The 18932-nt window shown below is 37.8% G+C and overlaps 1 pseudogene; it reads right to left on the bottom strand.

Moving 5' to 3' along the window:
• Window positions 1-16269: 16269 nt before the first annotated feature.
• On the bottom strand, window positions 16270-16369 carry LOC126963428 (uncharacterized; annotated as a pseudogene).
• Between the last annotated feature and the right edge of the window lie 2563 nt (window positions 16370-18932).

Here is an 18932-nt window from a genome sequence, read left to right as displayed (position 1 = left end):
ATCAGGAGTTCAAAACCTGCCTGGCCAACATGGGTGAAACCCCGTCTCTAACCAAAATACAAAAATTATCCAGGCATGGTGGTACACTATATGTATCCAGGGTCATAAGGTAAACAAGGTCATAGGCAACTTTTTGACAATTCTCATATTACAGGGACTACAAATAAGATTTTTTTTTTTTTTTTTTTTTTTTTTTTTTTTTTTTTTTTTTTTTTTTTTTTTTTTTTTTTTTGAGACGGAGTCATGCTCTGTCACCCAGGCTGGAGTGCAGTGGCCGGATCTCAGCTCACTGCAAGCTCCGCCTCCCGGGTACACGCCATTCTCCTGCCTCAGCCTCCCAAGTAGCTGGGACTACAGGCGCCCGCCACTTCGCCCGGCTAGTTTTTTGTATTTTTTAGTAGAGACGGGGTTTCACCGTGTTAGCCAGGATGGTCTCGATCTCCTGACCTCGTGATCCGCCCGTCTCGGCCTCCCAAAGTGCTGGGATTACAGGCTTGAGCCACCGCGCCCGGCCAGATTTTCTTTTATTTGAAATGATGGAAGAAGAAATCATCACTTTTCTTAGGTTATTGTTTGATTGTTATGCTGCTGAATAGCTAGATATATGCTATTGGTTTTCTTAGACAACAAAGTAATGATGTGAAGAAAGATTTCACCAACACATAATTAGTATAACTGTATTTTTCCGGTAGGTTAATGTTCTTAACCATAAAATTTTGGGGTCTGGATTTTTTTAAGATAATTCTGCAATCACAGTGAAACACAGGAAGTATTCCACTACTTTTTCTTTTTTTAGTGTCTTATTTCACATTTTCACCTTTTATTTTAGATTCAGGCATTACATGTTCACATTTGTTACATAAGTATATTGCATGAAGCTGAGGTTTGGGATATGAATGACCTTGTCAAACAGATAGTGAATATAGTACCCAATAATCACTTTCTCAACCCCTGCTTCTTCACTTCCTAACCCACCCAATTTCTGTCTATTAATCTTCAGTGTCTATCGTTATGTCCATGAGTACCCAATATTTAGTTACCACTTAGAAGTGAGAACATGCAGTATTTGATTTCATGTTCCTGAATTAATTTGTTTAGGATAATTTGTTTAGGTCTCCAGCTGTATCTATGTTACTGCAAAGGACATTATTTTATTCTTTTTCATGGCTGCATAGTATTCCATGGTGTACGTGTGCCCTTTTGTATTTATCTAATTCACCATTGATGAGCATCTAGGTTGATTCCAAGTCTTTGCTATTGTAACTTATAAAACTTTGATAGACAAATGTTACATCTTGGTCGGATGCGGTGGCTCACGCCTGTAATGGGAGGCCGAGGTGGGTGGATCACCTGGGATTAAGAGGTAGAGATCAGCCTGGCCAACATAATGAAACCCCGTCTCTACTAAAAATACAAAAAATTAGCTGGGCGTGGTGGCACACACCTGTAATCCCAGCTACTCAGGAGGCTGAGGCAGGAGAATCGCTTGAACCTGGGAGATGGATGTTGCAGTGAGCTGAGATCACGGCACTGCACTCCAGCCTGGGCAACAAGAGCAAAACTGTGTCTCAAAAAATAAAATAAAATAAAATAAAAATGTTATATCTTAACATATGTTGTGTCTTGTAACTGAAGACATATTATTATTTTAATTCAAAAGGTTTAGGGCATGCTCAGCTGAGTTATTCAAATGATTCTGAGTAATTTCCAACACTTTTCTTTCTTTAAAGCTTTTAATTTAGGTTCATGCATACATGTGCGGTTTGTTATACAGGTAAATTGTCTGTCACAGGGTTTGATTGTACAGATTATTTTGCCACTCAGGTAATAAACATAGTACCTTTATAGGTCGTTTTTTTATCCTCACTCTCCTCCCTCTGTCCACCCTCAAGCAGCCCCCAGTGTATGTTGTTCCCATCTTTGTGTTCCTCTGTACTCATTGTTTACCTTCTGCTTCTAAGTGAGAACGTGCAGTATTTGGTTTTCTGTTCCTATGTTAGTTCACTTAGGATAATGGCTTCTAGTTGCATCCATGTTGCTGCAAAGGACACGATCTCATGCTTTTCTGTGGCTGCATAGTTATTCCATGGCATATATGTGCCACATTTTCTTTATTCAGTCTACCATTGATGGACATTTAGGTTGATTGATTTCATATCTTTACTATTGTGAATAGCATGACATAAATGATACACGTGCATGTGTCTTTATGGTACAACAATTTATTTATCTTTGGATATATACCTAAAAATGGGATTGCTGGGTCAAATGGTCATTTTACTTTGAGTTCCTCGAGAAATCGCCAAACTACTTTTCACAATGGCTGAATTATTTCCCATTCCCACCAGCAGTGTATTAGTGTTCCGTTTTCTCCTCAACCTCACCAGCGTGTTTTCGCTGTTGTTGTTGTTTTACTTTTTAAAAGCAATTCTGATTGGTGTGAGATGGTATCTCATTGTGGTTTTGATTTGCATTGCTCTCATGATTAGTGATGATGAGCATTTTTTCATATGCTTGTTCACCATATGTCCGTCTTCTTCTGAAAAGTGTGTGTTCATATTTTTGCCCACTTTTTGAGGGGATGGTTTGCTGTTTGCTTATTGATTTGTAAATTCCTTATAGATTCTGGATATTAGACCTTTGTCAGATGTGTAGTTTGTAAGCATTTTCTCCCATTCTGTAGGTGGCCTGTTTACTGTGTTGATAGGTTTCTTTTTGTTCTGCAGAAGCTCTTTAGTTTAATTAAGTCACATTTGTTGATTTTTGCTGTTACAATTGCTTTTGCCATCTTTGTTACAAAATCTTTGCCAGGGCCTATGTCCAGGATGTTAATTCCTAGGTTATCTTCCAGTGTTTTTATAGTTTTAGGTTTGACATTAAAGTCTTCAATCTATCTAGAGTTGATTTTTGTACATGGTGTAAGGAAGGGGTCCAGTTTCATTTTTCTACATATGTATAGCCAGTTATCCCAGCACCATTTGCTGAATAGGGAGTCCATTCTCCATTGCTTGTTTTTATTTACTTTCTTGTACATCTGATGGTTATAAGTATGCAGCATTATTTCTGGGATCTCTATTTTGTTCCCTTGGTCTATGTGTCAGTTTTTATACCAGTATGATGCCATTTTGGTTACTGTAGCATTGTAGTATAGTTTGAAGTCAAGAAATGTGACATCTTCAGCTTTTTTCTTTTTGCTTTGGATTGCCTTAGCTATTCAAGCTCATTTTTGGTTTGATATGAATTTTAGAATACATTTTTCTAGTTCGGTGAATAATGTCTTTGGTAGTTTAATAGGAATAGCATTGAATCTGTACTTTGTTTTTGGCAATATGGCCATTTTAATGATGTTGATTGTTTCTTTCCACAAGCATGGAATGTTTTTCGATTTGTTTCTGTCATCTTTGATTTCACTGAGCAATATTTTAAATTCTCATTGTAGAGATTTTTCACCACCCTGGTTAGTTGTTTTCCTAGGTACTTTTTTGTGTGACTCTTGTAAATGGGATTGCATTCTTGATTTGGCTGTCAACTTGAATGTTGTTGGTACATATGAATGCTATTATTGATTTTCGCACATTGATTTGGTATCCTGAAGCTTTGCTGAAGTTTATTAGATCAAGGAGCTTTGGAACAGAGACTATGGGGTTTTCTAGGTGTAGAATCACATCATCTGCAAACAGGGATAGTTTGACATCCTCCCTTCCTAAATGGATGGGTTTTATTTCATTCTATTGTTTTATTGGTCTGGCCAGGACTTCCATTACTATGATGACTTGGAGTGATAAGAGAGGACATCTTTATCTTGTTTATCTTTTCAAGGGGAATGCCTCCAGATTGTTACCATTCAGTATGACATTGGTTGTACATTTGTCATAGATGGCTTTTATTATTTTAAATTATGTCCAAAATTATCACCTCAAAAAGTAAGATATGCCCTAAATAACCCTCATTCTGTTTCTGGGTTTCATCCCTCTTAAAAAGTTCGTTATGTTGCCTCACCACCGTTTTATTTTAATACGGGGGTATTACTTAACGCTTCTACATCAGCAGCTGGAAAGATAATTTATTCCTCAGATAGAGAAGAGTGTTGGTCTGATGTGTGTTGTCTCAGTTGCTTTATCTTATTTAGAGAATAAGATATTCTCTAAATAAACATTCCTTTGGTCAAGGCGTCCTGACTCATGCAAAGTCATTGCCTATTTATTATACATTTAAAGCAAAACTTAACATTTAACTCTAGACTTATGTAATATCACTTTTAATTTTTTCCAAGTTCATCTAAGCATAATAAAATTTGTAGAAAATTCTCCCAAATGTAGACTGACACTTGCTTTCCTCTTTTCTGATAACTCAGGGTGGGGATTACCACAAATAGAACTTTAAAATTCTAGTGTATACTACTGAGGCCCATAAAAATATTATTATCCTTGGTTTTTTTGTTTGTTTTTTGTTTTTTGAAGAGAAGAATGGAATGCAATTCTCATTTCTCCACAAATGTAGTCTTTACCAACTTTGCAAATTGTCTATACTTGGTCTGTTTACTTGCAGTACTGAAAAGCTGTTTTGTTGATAACATAATTGCATGGTATTTGCTAGGAGATACTTGGACCCAAAAAGCCACCACAGGAAAGCATCTTGAAATTCTTTCTTTCAAAATGAGCAGAAACGTAATTTCTTTTGTAAACAAGAGGAAAAAACAAAAGATGACGTGTTTAATGTCTAGTCCATGAAACCTGTTTAAAATTGGAGCAAGAACAGGAAATTTCAAGTATTATTTGGAAAAACAATATTTCCACAGTATAAATAAAAGTTTATCAAGACTCCTGCACACAGCTTTCTTGTGTCAAGTTTTAAGAAGCCAAAACAAAACCTGTGATGATCATACAAATAACATACATTTTTCTTGAAAAGATTTTATAGAACATCAACAAGGCTTTTTCCTTGTATGTACTAGATATTTACTCATGTATTTTAATTGTAGATATTTTTCTTGTATAATTCTCGATATACTAAATATTTAGAAGAACTGAATCTGTGGTGATAGTAAATTAGATAATATAAGCAAATCTCTGGAAAATGAAAATAAAATTCTAAACAATTGAAAAGGATCCAGAGTGATATCTAGCCTTACCAACAAAGTTATAATAGAAATCTGGTCTTAGAATCTGTGTTGTAAGATAATATAGAAAATGCACAGAAAGAAAAGGTCTGTTCTACAGCAAACTGAAAACTGAATATGAATCTGAAAAGTTGAATATGTAAATGGATGTATGATACTAAGCAGCATTATAAGGAGTATAAAGAACTTGTCTGAGATAAACAGATGACCCAAGTCATTTTGCTCATTATAATTTTGGATAGAATGGTTGCATGGGAGTAAGAGAGAAGGAGACATTCTTCTGTAAAGAAAAGAGACTAGATTCACCTTTGATTGTGTTTGCCTGTCTTAGCATGCAGGTGTGGGAGTAGGCAGGGAGGGGTGAAAGGATGAGAAGTGAAATATCATCAAGTTCACCTTGTAACAAGGGCTGAGGTTATTGTTAAATACAGTGGGTCTTGGAAAATGAAGCTAAGATTTCCACCTTTCAGCAGAGTTTCCTTCTCCACAAAAAAATATTCCTACCCCATAGAATAGAAGAAAAAGTATAACTTTTCTAGAGGAAAACTCAATGCGCAGTACCAAGGCAGCATTTGTGAAACCGTGGACACCTGAGAGGCAGTTATGTGCCACCGATGCTCCATCATGACAGTATTGATAGGGTCCTGCTTTTGATTCATCAGAGAAGCTGACGCTTGAGAGACCAGAAGGTTGTCCTAGACTCAAACAAAACAGAAATTCTGGACATTTCATCTACAGCATACCTATTGTACTTCCCTCGTCTGGAGGTAGGAATTTGAATAAATGATAATTTCTGTGAACCAGCTAGTGGGTGTATGGTCAGATTCAATATTGCTTTTTACAATTTGCCAATTGTTCTGTTGGGGTTGTTTTGAAGTATGGCTTTCAACTGTTTCCCTCTCTTCTATTCTGCATTTTCAGATTCGTATTGGTGTGCTCTTTATATTATATTTGTCACCGAACTTGGTGATAGCAGGACAAAATATCTTTAATTCTACGATTCTAGAGTGTTAGGACTAAGATGTAACATATTTCCTATAAAGATGCAAACCAGAGAAAACAAAGAAAATGTACATGCCCAGGATTAAAAATAGTGTATCTAAGTAGTAAAGAATCTCTCCCATGGCTCCGTAAATATCACCCACTGGTTGCTGGGAGACCCCAGAAAGTGCCTGTCTCGTGTACTTTTAACTTTCATCGATTACGTTGTTGCACATGATAGGATCTCATTCTTCTTTATGGTTAAATAGTTCTCCCTTGTGTATCTGTACCACATTTTCTTTATCCATTATTCAGTTGATGTATACTCAGGTTGCTTCTAAATCTTGGCTATTGTGAACAGTGCTGCAATAAACATGGGAGTACAAATATCTCTTTCATATACTGATTTTCTTTCTTTTGGGCATATATCTAGCAGTGGGATTTCTGGATCGTATGATAGCTCTATTTTTAGTTTTATAGGAACTTCCATACTGTTCTCCATAGCAGTTGTACTAATTTGCATTCCTACCAACAGTGTGTGAGGGCTCCCTTTTCTCCACATCCTCATTAGCATTTGCTATTGCCTGACTTTCAGATAAAAGCCATTCTAACTGGTGTAAGATGGTGTCTCATTGTAAGTTTGATTTGCATTTCTCTGATGATCAATGATGTTGAGCACCTTTTTACATACATGTTCGTCACTTGTATGTCTTCCTTTGAGAAATTTTTGTTTAGAACTTTTGCCCATTTTTAAATCGGATTATTAGATGCTTTCCTGTAGAGTTGTTTGAACTCCTTATATATTCTGGTTATTAATTCTTCGTCAGATGAGTAGTTTGCAAATATTTGCTCTCACCCTGTGGGTTGTCTCTTCACTTTGTTGATTCTTTCCTTTGCTGTCCAGAAGCTTTTTAAGTTGATGTGATCCCATTTGTTCATTTTTTTCTTTGGTTGCCTGTGCTTCCATATACAGTATAAAATTTTTTTCTATTTCTTTGAAGAATGTCATTGGTATTTGACAGGGATTGCATTGAATCTGTGGATTGCTTTGTGTAGTATGGATATCTTACCAATATTGATTCTTGAAATCCATGACCATGAGATATCTTTTCATCTTTTTGTGTTCTCTTCATTTTCTTGAATCCATGATTTCACCATGTTGTCCAGGGTGGTCTTGATCTCTTGACCTTGTGATCTGCTTGCCTCGGCCTCCCAAAATGCTGGGATTACAGGCGTGAGCCACCGTGCCCAGCTGGCTTTTTATTTTTTATGTATCTGTTGCATGTGTTTTGGTTTGAGGTTGTCATAAAGCTTGCAAATGCTATCTTAAAAACCATTATTTTAAGCTAATAACAACACTGTTTGCATAACAAATGGACAAGAAAAAATAACTAATAAAAACTCTACACTCCCCTGCTTTTTAACTTTTTGTTGTTTCTACTTATATCTTATTTTACTATGTCTTGAAAAGTGGTTGTAATTATTATTTTTGATTGTTTCATAATTGGTCTTTCTACTTAAGAATATTTTATACACGAGAGTTACAGTTTTATAATATTCTGTTTCCTGTGAACATACTATTACCAGTTAGTTGTGTACCTCCAGATGATTTCACTAACCTATCTGCAGATCAGTATTTTTACTAGCCTGATGGCAGTTAAGTGGCATAAAGACAGGGACATCTTTTTCTTGAGTCACAACAGTATCTTCAATGCCTAGCACCGAAGTGCTAAATACCTGATAAAAGTGGGAAAATACCTGATAACTATTTATTTAATGAACTTAACAATGCATGAGTAACAATGTATATATATATCACCAAATTGGAAAAATAAAATAAGATACATATAAATTGCTCCGAAACAAATATTCAGTAAATTAACATTGTTTGCTGTGTATAAATAAATCTAATCTTAAGTGTCATTACTGTGGTGCACTACAGAGAAAGTCTCCTTTTATCATGTAAAATGGCAAAAAAGGATATTTCACAGTTTGTATCTGAAATGTTCTAATCATAGCATTATGCTAAGTATATAAAATAATTTACATTGCTACAAAAACATATAAAGAGCTTTTTTTTAAAAAAAAAAAAAAAAATCTTTTACTCCTGCTTCACAGAATGTAACTTTTAAAGGAACTTGTTCTTGTTTTCAAATGTTAAAATTTTACCTCTTACCATTAGAAGTTAGAAAAAAATTCAGGATTCACCTCAGTCTCCAAAAGGTATGTTTTTGATGGTGAAAGACTTCATTCCAGTGGAATGGCCATCAGTTGATATCCACACATTAATATTGTATGAGAACTGGCAGTTTCCTCCAAGGTGCCAGTCTGAAGTGAGAGTAATGGAATTGAGAGGATGGAAGGCTGACAGCAGCAAATGAGTTGTGTGATATGAGGAGTGGGAGTCAATCTAGTAACTGTATCCCTAACCTGGTTTCAACTGAAGTACTAAACTCCTAATTGTGTTTTACAGGATATGAATGATTATCCTCCTGTCTTTAGTAAATGAATATACAAAAGGATGGTGGCTCCAGATGCAGTCAAGGGTTCACCTATCACAACAGTTTATGCTGAAGATGCAGACCCTCCTGTAAGTAGAAGACGTTGATTAATATTCTGAACCGTACTGAAAAAAATCCTTAATACTCATAATGACCCAGTTGCAAGACAGCAAAAGTAGTCTCTGTGAATTTCACCCTATTTATCCGTACATTTTATGTTCTTTTGCTTATTTCATCCACAGGTACAGATCATATTTCAAATGCCTATTATTGAACCTAGACAATAAAGAATATGCTTTTTGATTTTTTAGAATGCACAATGTACTATTTACTAATTTGTCTAACAATGATAAATATATGTGAAAAGAATTGTCTCCATTTGTAAGCTTCCCTTAATCTGGATATATTTTAACTTTATGTATTTTCCATTGCATGCATATATACTATTTTGTTAGAAAACTCCAAATCAACATATCACATAAAACTTATACTGAATGTGTTTATTTTGGTAAATTAAAAAGCTTAAGATTGCTTATAGAAAATAATTAACAGATTCTTTTATCATACAGAACTTTACTTCTTTTGAGATATCCCAAATTATCTTTCAAGGCAAGGTTTTTAATAAAAATGTTATTATAGCAGGAGTGATAATATACCATATAGAATTAATAGTATACATATACAAAATGCTTTCTATAAATACCTTGATTGTTTTAAAAGTATTAATTATTTTCCTAAGAATTGAATGATGACTTAAATTTTTCTTTGAGTGGGCTCACACTGTAAGTTGGTGGCTGATAAATTTTGGAAAAATATAAATAAAAGTTAAATGAACTATTTTAGAAGAGTAAGAAAATAAAATCTTGAATGTCGTGGTGGCGAGCGCCTGTAGTCCCAGCTACTCGGGGGGCTGAGGCAGGAGAATCGCTTGAACCCGGGAGGCGGAGGTTGCAGTGAGCCGAGATTGTGCCACTGCACTACAGCCTGGCCACAGTGGGAGACAACGTCTCAAAAAAGAATAATAATAATAAATAAATAAATAAAAAGAAGTTCTGTTTTCTATTGCTAATATAAATAGTATTTCTTTTTCTTTTCTTTTCTTTTTTTTTTTTTTTTTTGAGACGGAGTCTAGCTCTGTCGCCCAGGCTGGAGTGCAGTGGCACGATCTCGGCTCACTGCAAGCTCCGCCTCCTGGGTTCACACTATTCTCCTGCCTCAGCCTCCCGAGTAGCTGGGACTACCGGTGCCCGCCATCACTCCCGGCTGATTTTTTGTATTTTTAGTAGAGATGGGGTTTCACCGTGTGAGCCAGGATGGTCTCGAGCTCCTGAACTTGTGATCCGCCCTCCTCGGACTCCCAAAATGCTGGGATTACAGGCATGAGCCACCGCGCCGGCCAAACGGTGTTTCTTTTAATGCTTGTATTTAATTAAAGGTGAATGGCCGTCATAACATTTTTCAGCTTCAATTTGGACAAGTCTTATAAACTCTATTGTGACTATAAGGAATCAAAATATACTAATGTTAACATGAAAGTGGTGGGCTTTAATTCAGAAGCTCCTTTTCTTAAGTGTGTTAAAATGTCCTTGAAACTGCTTTAATGTGTTTTGGGATATATGATAGGCAAAATTTCATAGACTTGAACCCATCAATAAAGATGGTGAATGTGAAACTGGCAATTTGTCTGTTTTTTAAGTAAATTGTAACACATACAATATACTTTGAAATTAGGAATATGTATTCAATGTTATCCAACATATGTGTTTTTAGCACCAACTATATACTGGTCATTGTGGTAACCAGTTTTTGCTCTCAAGAAACTAATAATTTTATAGAAAAGACAGAATTGCAAATAGAAACTACAGCACTCTGTAATAAATGAGTGTAACCAAAACAATACTAACATACATTTTTTTAAAATTTTCATCGGCACAGAATTTAACATAGAGTTTAACGGCATTAATGATGAGAAACTACAAGTAGTGCTATTGTTCACCTACATGGGACATTCCTCAGAGTCTTCGTATATACAGTAAATTTCTTACTTCCGCTTTTGGTACTAATGTCTGTGGTGCCTGGCTTGGCATTCAGAGCACAGCCACCACTGTGCGAAAAGTTGTCTTGGTCTGTTGTCTGTTCTATAAAGAAGATAAATTACTTATAGAAAGCATTTATCTAGAGAGAAAGCCCTGTTTTTACACTTCGAAGCTCTTTTAAGTAAATTTGCCAGATTTACATTTCATATTTCTTTGGAAGAGGTTTTCATTTTGTATTCCCGGTAGTAACTTTTAGCATTTAATAATTGATGTTTGCCTTTCGTTAGATGGAAAGTGGATGCCAGTCATTTTTTTTCTCCTTAAAACACCAACAATCTTCTGATATCACTATGATCAGAATTGAGCTTTTGAATCATTGCTGCAAATGGGGACCGTTAAATGAGATAGTTGCAATTTGGCTGCACCTGCATGAATCCTAAATAAAAGCTCAATTCCAGGAACATTTTTGAAATTACTATATTACATAATTATTTTTAAAAATATTAATCTTGGCTGGGCGCGGTGGCTTACGCCTGTAATCCCAGCACTTTGGGAGGCCGAGGTGGGTGGATCATCGGAGGTCGGGAGTTCAAGACCAGCCTGACCAACATGGAGAAACCCTGTCTCTACTAAAAATACAAAATTAGCCAGGCGTGGTGGCGCGTGCCTATGATCCCAGCTACTCGGGAGGCTGAGGCAGGAGAATCGCTTGAACCCGGGAGGCGGAAGTTGCGGTGAGCCGGGATCGCTCCGTTGCACTCCAGCCTGGGCAAAAAGAGCGAAACTCCGTCTCAAAAATAAATAAATAAATAAAATAAAATATTAATCTTGGCCAGGCGCGGTGGCTCAAGCCTGTAATCCCAGCACTTTGGGAGGCCGAGACGGGCGGATCACGAGGTCAGGAGATCGAGACCATCCTGGCTAACAGGGTGAAACCCCGTCTCTACTAAAAAATACAAAAAACTAGCCGGGCGAGGTGGCGGGCGCCTGTAGTCCCAGCTACTCGGGAGGCTGAGGCAGGAGAATGGTCTAAACCCGGGAGGCGGAGCTTGCAGTGAGCTGAGATCCGTCCACTGCACCCCAGCCTGGGCGACAGAGCAAGACTCTGTCTCAAAAAATAAAATAAAATAAAATAAAATAAAATATTAATCTTGATTTTTACCCTTATTTTATGTTGGTATCATAAAAACAGAATAAGTATTGTTCATATAGGCTTGCCAAATGTTTTCTACTCTGTTACTTTTATAAATGTTTATTAATTAGAAGAAAACAGTTTCAATTTCATATTCTTCAGGGATCCTATGCCACTACCTGGGGCTGTATCTATCTTAACACTATTTCCTGTGGAAATAGAATGTTGAATATTCGATTTCCATGTAATTGTATGATTTTGAGTGAATTTCTTAGTCTTGATTTCTAATTTGATTGCACTATGGGCTGAGAGATATAAATCAACATTTAATTCTAAACATCTTAAATTGTTTGTGATATTCACAGTCCTGACAAATAAACACAAAGGATGGATCACTGAACTCAGTAACTTCAAAACGAAAAATGATCAAGAGTGCCAACATCATCAAACACTGCTGTTAAAAACACAGGCTCTGGCAGCAGTTTGTGAATTGCATGGATACTTCCACATTTGCACTCAGATTTGAGTTAATTTGAACGAGATATTTAGTATTCACTTCTGTTGTTGTCATTATCCAAAGTGTTAACACATTAGATGAGGCACAGGACTGTGTGTGTGGGAGGAGATGTTCCTCACATCAATGAGGCTATTGACAGAAAAAAATATATATGTTGTGTTATCCAGATGTTCATCCCATCTGTTTTAAAACAGTTATTCACAGAGCTACTGGTGAATAGAACTTCAAAGAACTAGCGAGGTAAACTAAAAAGGAAATGTGGTCAGTTACCTGCTTTGGTTCTTTGTAAAGTATATTCTGGGAAAACAGTTTGAGGTATTGTTGCCTTGATATATTGCATATTAGTTTTTACCCCTTTAAAATTATGAGTAAGGTTGTCAATGTTTTATAAGCAAGTACTCATTAAAATCCCTGAAAGTGTGTATAGAAAAACTTCAATGAATTGTTCTGAGCGTTTTCTTAGTAAATGTAAATTATGCCCTGTGTGCCAAGTATCTGTTTATATTACTAACTGCTGAGATCAGTATGAACTGACTACTCTTACTTGTCCTATGCATGGGATTAGGTCATGAAATAAAGGGTGCAGGAAACGAGAAGGCACTAATTCACTCCTGTAACCTAAGACTGTTTTTGCTCAAGGCATAGTAGTGAAAGGATCAATCTGGGTTGCAGCTGTACAGAGGCACCCATTGCCTCAACAAATTCAGCCCCCAAATGTCAGTGTAGGATAGATGATAAAACCTAAGTGTAAATCTATTCCCTGATGAATACTTTAGGATTTCTCAAAAAGGTAGGGAAGATTTTATGTCCTGATAGTGTGCATTCTTGACTGAAATTGTCTGTTCACCTTAGAAAGGATGCTGTCAATTTATTTATTCATAACAATTTTAAAAACACACTGCTGAGAGACAAATAATGCCCCAATTCTGTTCCCAGGCATGGCCTTGATGTTTTCTAAATTAAGGTGAACAAATTATATATGCCTAAGGAATTGAACTGCATACATACAGGTTGTTTCTATATCAAGAGAGAGAAAACAGAACTACCAAAAGGAAGTATTGAAATGGAAATTTATTTAGGATTTATATATTTTAGTACTGAAGTTTATTAATATATCATTTTTAGGAAACTTATTCATATTTAAATGTATTAAATTGCTCATTTTTATTTTGAAAATTGTGTTCCGCTTTATTCCTGAGGGTACACAGCAAATTTAGGAAATACTCACATTTTGCAACCTGAACAAAGAAAAGTTTGGGTGTTTGCCTGATAGTGTTGCAAGTCAAATTGAACACTTCTAAAAATAATTTTCTTTAAATATCATGTCACATTCTTTATTATAAAGAAAATGATGATAGTACTTTTCAAATTCCTACTTGAAATCTAATTTATTATTTTAAGTGATTTTATTTCATCTCTATGAAAGGGTGCCTCCCATCTTCCTCCCCCTTTAGCCAAGCTTCTGTGTCTTCCCTCCATCCACTCCCAGTGCCTTCCCTCTGAAGATCCGTTAGGACTGCACCAGTCAAATCAGTCCCTCGGTGGCAGCTGTTGCACCTGGCTGCATCTAGTTGGCCATCTTAACATGTGTATTTCCATAACTAATTTTTGTGTGTTGATTTTGTACCCTGCAATTTTGCTGAATTAAAATTAGCTCTAGTAGGTTTATTTATTTCTTTGTTTTTTTGAGACAGGGTCTGGCTCTGTCACCCAGGCTGGAGTACAGTGGTGCAATCTTTGGCTCACTATAACCTCCACCTCCTGGCTCAACTGATCTTCCCACCTCAGCCTTCTGAGTAGCCGGGATGACAGGCGTGAGCCACCACACCTTGCTGGTTTTTGTACTTTTTGTAGAGATGGGGTTTTGCCGTGTTGCCCAGGCTGGTCTCGAACTCTTGGGCTCAAGCAACCTGCCTGCATTACCATCCCAGAGTGTTGGGATTACAGGTGTGAGCCACCATGTCTGGCTAGTAGGTTCATATATGTGTATATGTGTGTGTATGTATTATGTGGAATTTTCTGAATATAGAATCCTGTCATCTGACAACAGAGTTTCACTTCTTCCTTTCCAATTAAGATGCTTTTATATCTTTTTCTTGTCTAATTTTCTTGGCTGGAACTTCCAGTACAATGTTGAGTAGTAGTGGTGAAAGTGAGAATCCTTATTTTGTTCCTGTACTTAAGTGGAACACTTTCCATTTTTCACCAATGAATATGTTTGCTATGGATTTTTTCATAAATGCTCTTTATTCTTTTTGAGAAATTCCTTCTATTCCTAGCTGAATGTTTTTATTATGAAAGGGTGTTCAATTTTGTCAACTACTTTCTCTGCATCTATTGAGATGATAATATGTTTTCCCCCTTTGTTTCACTAATGTGGTGCATTACATCAATTGATCTCTTATGTTGAACTCCTCTTGCATTCCTGGGATAAGTCCCACCTGGTCATGGTGTGTAGCACTTTTAGTGAGCTGCTGGCTTTGGTTTGGTAGTATTTCATTCAGTATTTTTGTGTCTATATCCATAAAGGATATTGGTGTGTAGTTTTCCTTTCTTCTCTTCTTTTTTTTATTTTTATTTTTATTTTTTGAGATGGAGTTTAGCTCTTGTTGCCTACGCTGGAGTGCAACAGTGTAGGAGGAACCAGCCTCCAATGTTTCAACATAGGTTCTTTTCTATTTTCCCTAAGTGTTGGCTGGTCTGAGAAATAAAGGGACAGAGTACAAAAGAGAGAAATTTTAAAACTGGGTGTCTGGGGGAGACATCACGTGTCGGCAGGTTCCATCATGCCCCCTAAGTTGCAAATCCAGCAAGTTTTTATTATAGATTTCAAAAGGGGAGGGGTGTACAAATAGGGTGTGGGTCACAGAGATCACATACTTCAAGGGCAATAAAATATCACAAGGCAAATGGGGACAGAGTGAGATCACAGGACCAGGGCACAATTAGAATTGCTGATGAAGTTTCATGTCCCACTGGGCATGCATTCTCACTGATAACACCTTATCAGGAGACAGGGTTTGAGAGCAGACAACCTGTCTGACTAAAATTTACTAGGCAGGAATTTCCAAATTCTAATAAGCCTGGGGGCGCTCCAGGAGACTGGGGCTTATTTCATCCCTTATCTGTAACCATAGAAGACAGACACTCCCAGAGTGGCCATTTTAGAGACCTACCCCTGGGAATGCATTCTATTTCTCACAGCTGTTCCTTGCTGAGAAAAGTAATTCAGTGATATTTCTCCTGTTCGCTTTTGTAAGAAAAGAAATATGACTCTGTTCTGTCTGGTCCCGCAGGCAGTCATGCCCGATGGTTATCTCCCTTATTCCCTGAAAATTGCAGCCATCCTGTTCCTTTTGGATGCCCAGATTTCCTATTGTTCAAACATACATGCTCTACAAACAATTTGTGCAGATAACGCAATCATCACAGGATCCTGAGGTGACATACATCCTCAGTTTACGAAGATGACGGGATTAAGATATTAAAGTAAAGACAGGCATAGGAAATTATAAGAGTATTGATTGGGAAAGTGATAAATGTCCATGAAATCTTCACAATTTATGTCCAGAGATTGCAGTAAAGACAGGCATAAGAAATTATGAAACTATTAATTTGGAGAACTAATAAATGTCCATGAAATCTGTACAATTTATGTTCTTCTGCCATGGCTTCAGCCGGTCCCTCCGTTTGAGGTCCCTGACTTCCCGCAACACAATGGCATGATCTTGGTTTACTGCTAACTCCGCCTCCCAGGTTGAAGTGATTCTCCTGCCTCAGCCTCCCAAGTAGCTGGGATTACAGGTGCCTGCCACTATGCCTGGCTAATTTTTGTATTTTAGTAGAGATGGGATTTTACCATGTTGGCCAGGATGGTCTCGATCTTCTGACCTAGTGATCTGCACACCTTGGCCTCCCAAAGTGCTGGGATTACAGGCATGAGGCACCATGCCTGGCCTTTTGTTTATATATATATATATATAATAAATATGAAACACTTCACAAATTTGCATGTCATCCTTGCACAGGGCCCCAGCTAATCTCTGTATTGTTCCAATTTTATTATATGTGCTGACAAAGCAAGCATGAGATCATTCTTTTTTAATGTAAGCATTTAAAGCTATAAACTTCACTGAGTACTCCTGTCACACCATCTCATAAATTTTGGTACCTTGCATTTTATTTTAATTCATCTGAAAGTATTTCATTTTCTCTAGTCATTTCTTCTTTGAGCCACTGGTTGTTTAAGAATGTTGTTTAAATTTCACTTATGTGCAAATTATCCAGGTTTTCCTATTTTTGGCTTCTAGCTTCATTACACTTTTGTTGGAAAAGACACTGTGTGTGTGTGTGTGTGTGTGTGTATATATATATAATTTTTCTTTTTTTTTTAGACAGAGTCTTGCTCTGTTGTTCAAGGTGGAGTACAGTGGCATGATCTCTGCTCACTGCAACCTCTGCCTCCCAGATTCAAGCGATTCTCCTGGCTCAACCTCCCAAGTACCTGGGATTACAGGCGCCTGCCACCATGCCCAGCTAATTTTTTGTAATTTTTAGTAGAGATGGGGTTTCACCATGTTGGCCAGGCTGGTTTTGAACTCCTGACCACGGGTCATCCACCCACCTTAGCCTCCCAAAGTGCTGGGATTACAGGCATGAGCCACCAAGCCTGTCCTGTTTAGTTTTTTTTGAGACAGGTCCCGCTCTGTCCTGCAGGCTGGGGTGTAGTGGTATGATCTCAGATCACTGCAGCCTCTGCTTCCAGACTCAAGCCATTCTCCTGCCTCAGCCTCCTGAGTAGATGGGGCTACAGGCATTCACCACCACTACACCAGCTAATTTTTTTTTTTTTTTGGTAGAGACAGGGTTTCACCATGTTGCCCAGGCTGGTCTTGAACTCCTGGGCTCAAGCGATCTGCCTGTCTCAGCCTCACTAAGCGCTGGGATTACAGCTGTGAAACACCACACCTGGCCCTTTGTATAATTTTGACCTTTTAAAATTTATTGAGAATTGTTTTGTGTCCTAACATGTGATTTATCATGGGGAATGTTCCATATGCACTTGAGAAGAATATATATTCTGCTCTTGTTAGACGGAGATTTTTCTATATGTCTGTTAGGTCTAGTTGGTTTAGTGTGTTGTTCATTTCCTCTAATTCCTTATTGATGTTGTCTAGATGTTCTGTTTGCTATTGAAGGTGGGGTATTGGCTGGGCGCAGTAGGTCAGGCCTGTAATCCCAGCACTTTGGGAGCATGAGGGGGGCAAACTGCTTGAGCTTGGGCATTTGAGACCAGCCTGGGCAACATGACGAAACCCCATCTCCACAAAAAGTACACAAATTGGCTGCGTGTGGTGGTGTGTGCCTATATTCCCAGCTACTGGGGAGGCTGAGGTTGGAGAATTGCTTGAGTCTGGGAGGCAGAGGTTGCAGTGAGCTGTGATAGAGCCACCGCACTCCAGCCTGTATTGAAGTCTCCATTATTGTAAAACTATTTCTTCCTTCAATTTTGTTAGTTTGCTTGTGCATTTTGGAGCCCTTTTTTTCTTTTTTTGGTTCATATGTATGTATAATTGTTACAGCTTCTCATGATTTGACTCTCTTACCAACATAAAATGTTTTTCTGTAACATTTTTTGGCTTAAAATCTATTTTGTCTGGTATTAGTATAGCCACCCTGGCTCTCTTTTGGTTACTATTTGCGTGGATTATCTCCATCTTTTCACTTTCAACCAATTTGTGTCTTTGGGTCTACAGTGAGTATTTTGTAAGTTGCGTATTTGGATCATGTATTACATCATTTAAAAAAAAATCAGTTCTGCCGATCTTTCCGTTGGTGAGATTATTTACATTTAAAGTGATTACTGAAACAAAAAGTTACTTGACCAAGCACGGTGGCTCCTGCCTGGAGATGAGGCTGCAGTGAGCCATGATCGCACCACTGCTCTTCAGCCTGGGAACAGAGTGAGAAAGACTCAAAAACAAAAAACAAAAACGTATTTATGGTTGGACTCACGCCTGTAATTCTATCACTTTGGGATGCTGAGGTGGGCAGATTGCTTAGGCCAGGAGTTTGAGACCAGCCTGGGCAACATAGCAAGACTCCCGTCTCTACAAAAAAAATACAAAAATAAGCTGTGCATGGTGGTGCACACCTGTGGTTCCAGCTACTCAGGAGGCTGAGGTGGGTGGATCAGCTGAGCCTGCAGAGGTCAAGGTTGTAGTGAGCTGATTGTGCCACTGCTCTCCAGCCTGGGCAACAGAGCCAGACCCTGTCTCAAAAAAAAAACCCAAAACAGGCTGAGTGCGGTGGCTCACGCCTATACCTGGCACTTTGGGAGGCCAAGGCAGGAGGACCACTTGAGGTCAGGAACCCGAGACTAGCCTGGCCAATGTTGTGAAATCCCATCTCCACTAAAAATACAAAAAACTGCCTGGCTGTGGTGGCGAGCACCTGCAATCCCAGCTACTCAGGAGGCTGAGAATCACTTGAACCTGGGAGGCAAAGGCTGCAGTGAGCTGAGAATGAAACACTGTGCTCCAGCCTGACTGACAGAGCAAGACTCTGTCTCAAACCAACCCCAAAAAAGAAAAACAGGAAAACCTACACACCAACAAACTTACTAACGTCAACACGCTGTTTAGTT

Source organism: Macaca thibetana, chromosome 9 (assembly GCF_024542745.1).
Source record: "Macaca thibetana thibetana isolate TM-01 chromosome 9, ASM2454274v1, whole genome shotgun sequence".
Classification (NCBI taxonomy): Eukaryota; Metazoa; Chordata; class Mammalia; order Primates; family Cercopithecidae; genus Macaca; species Macaca thibetana.
This window is presented reverse-complemented; position numbering and strand designations above follow the sequence as displayed.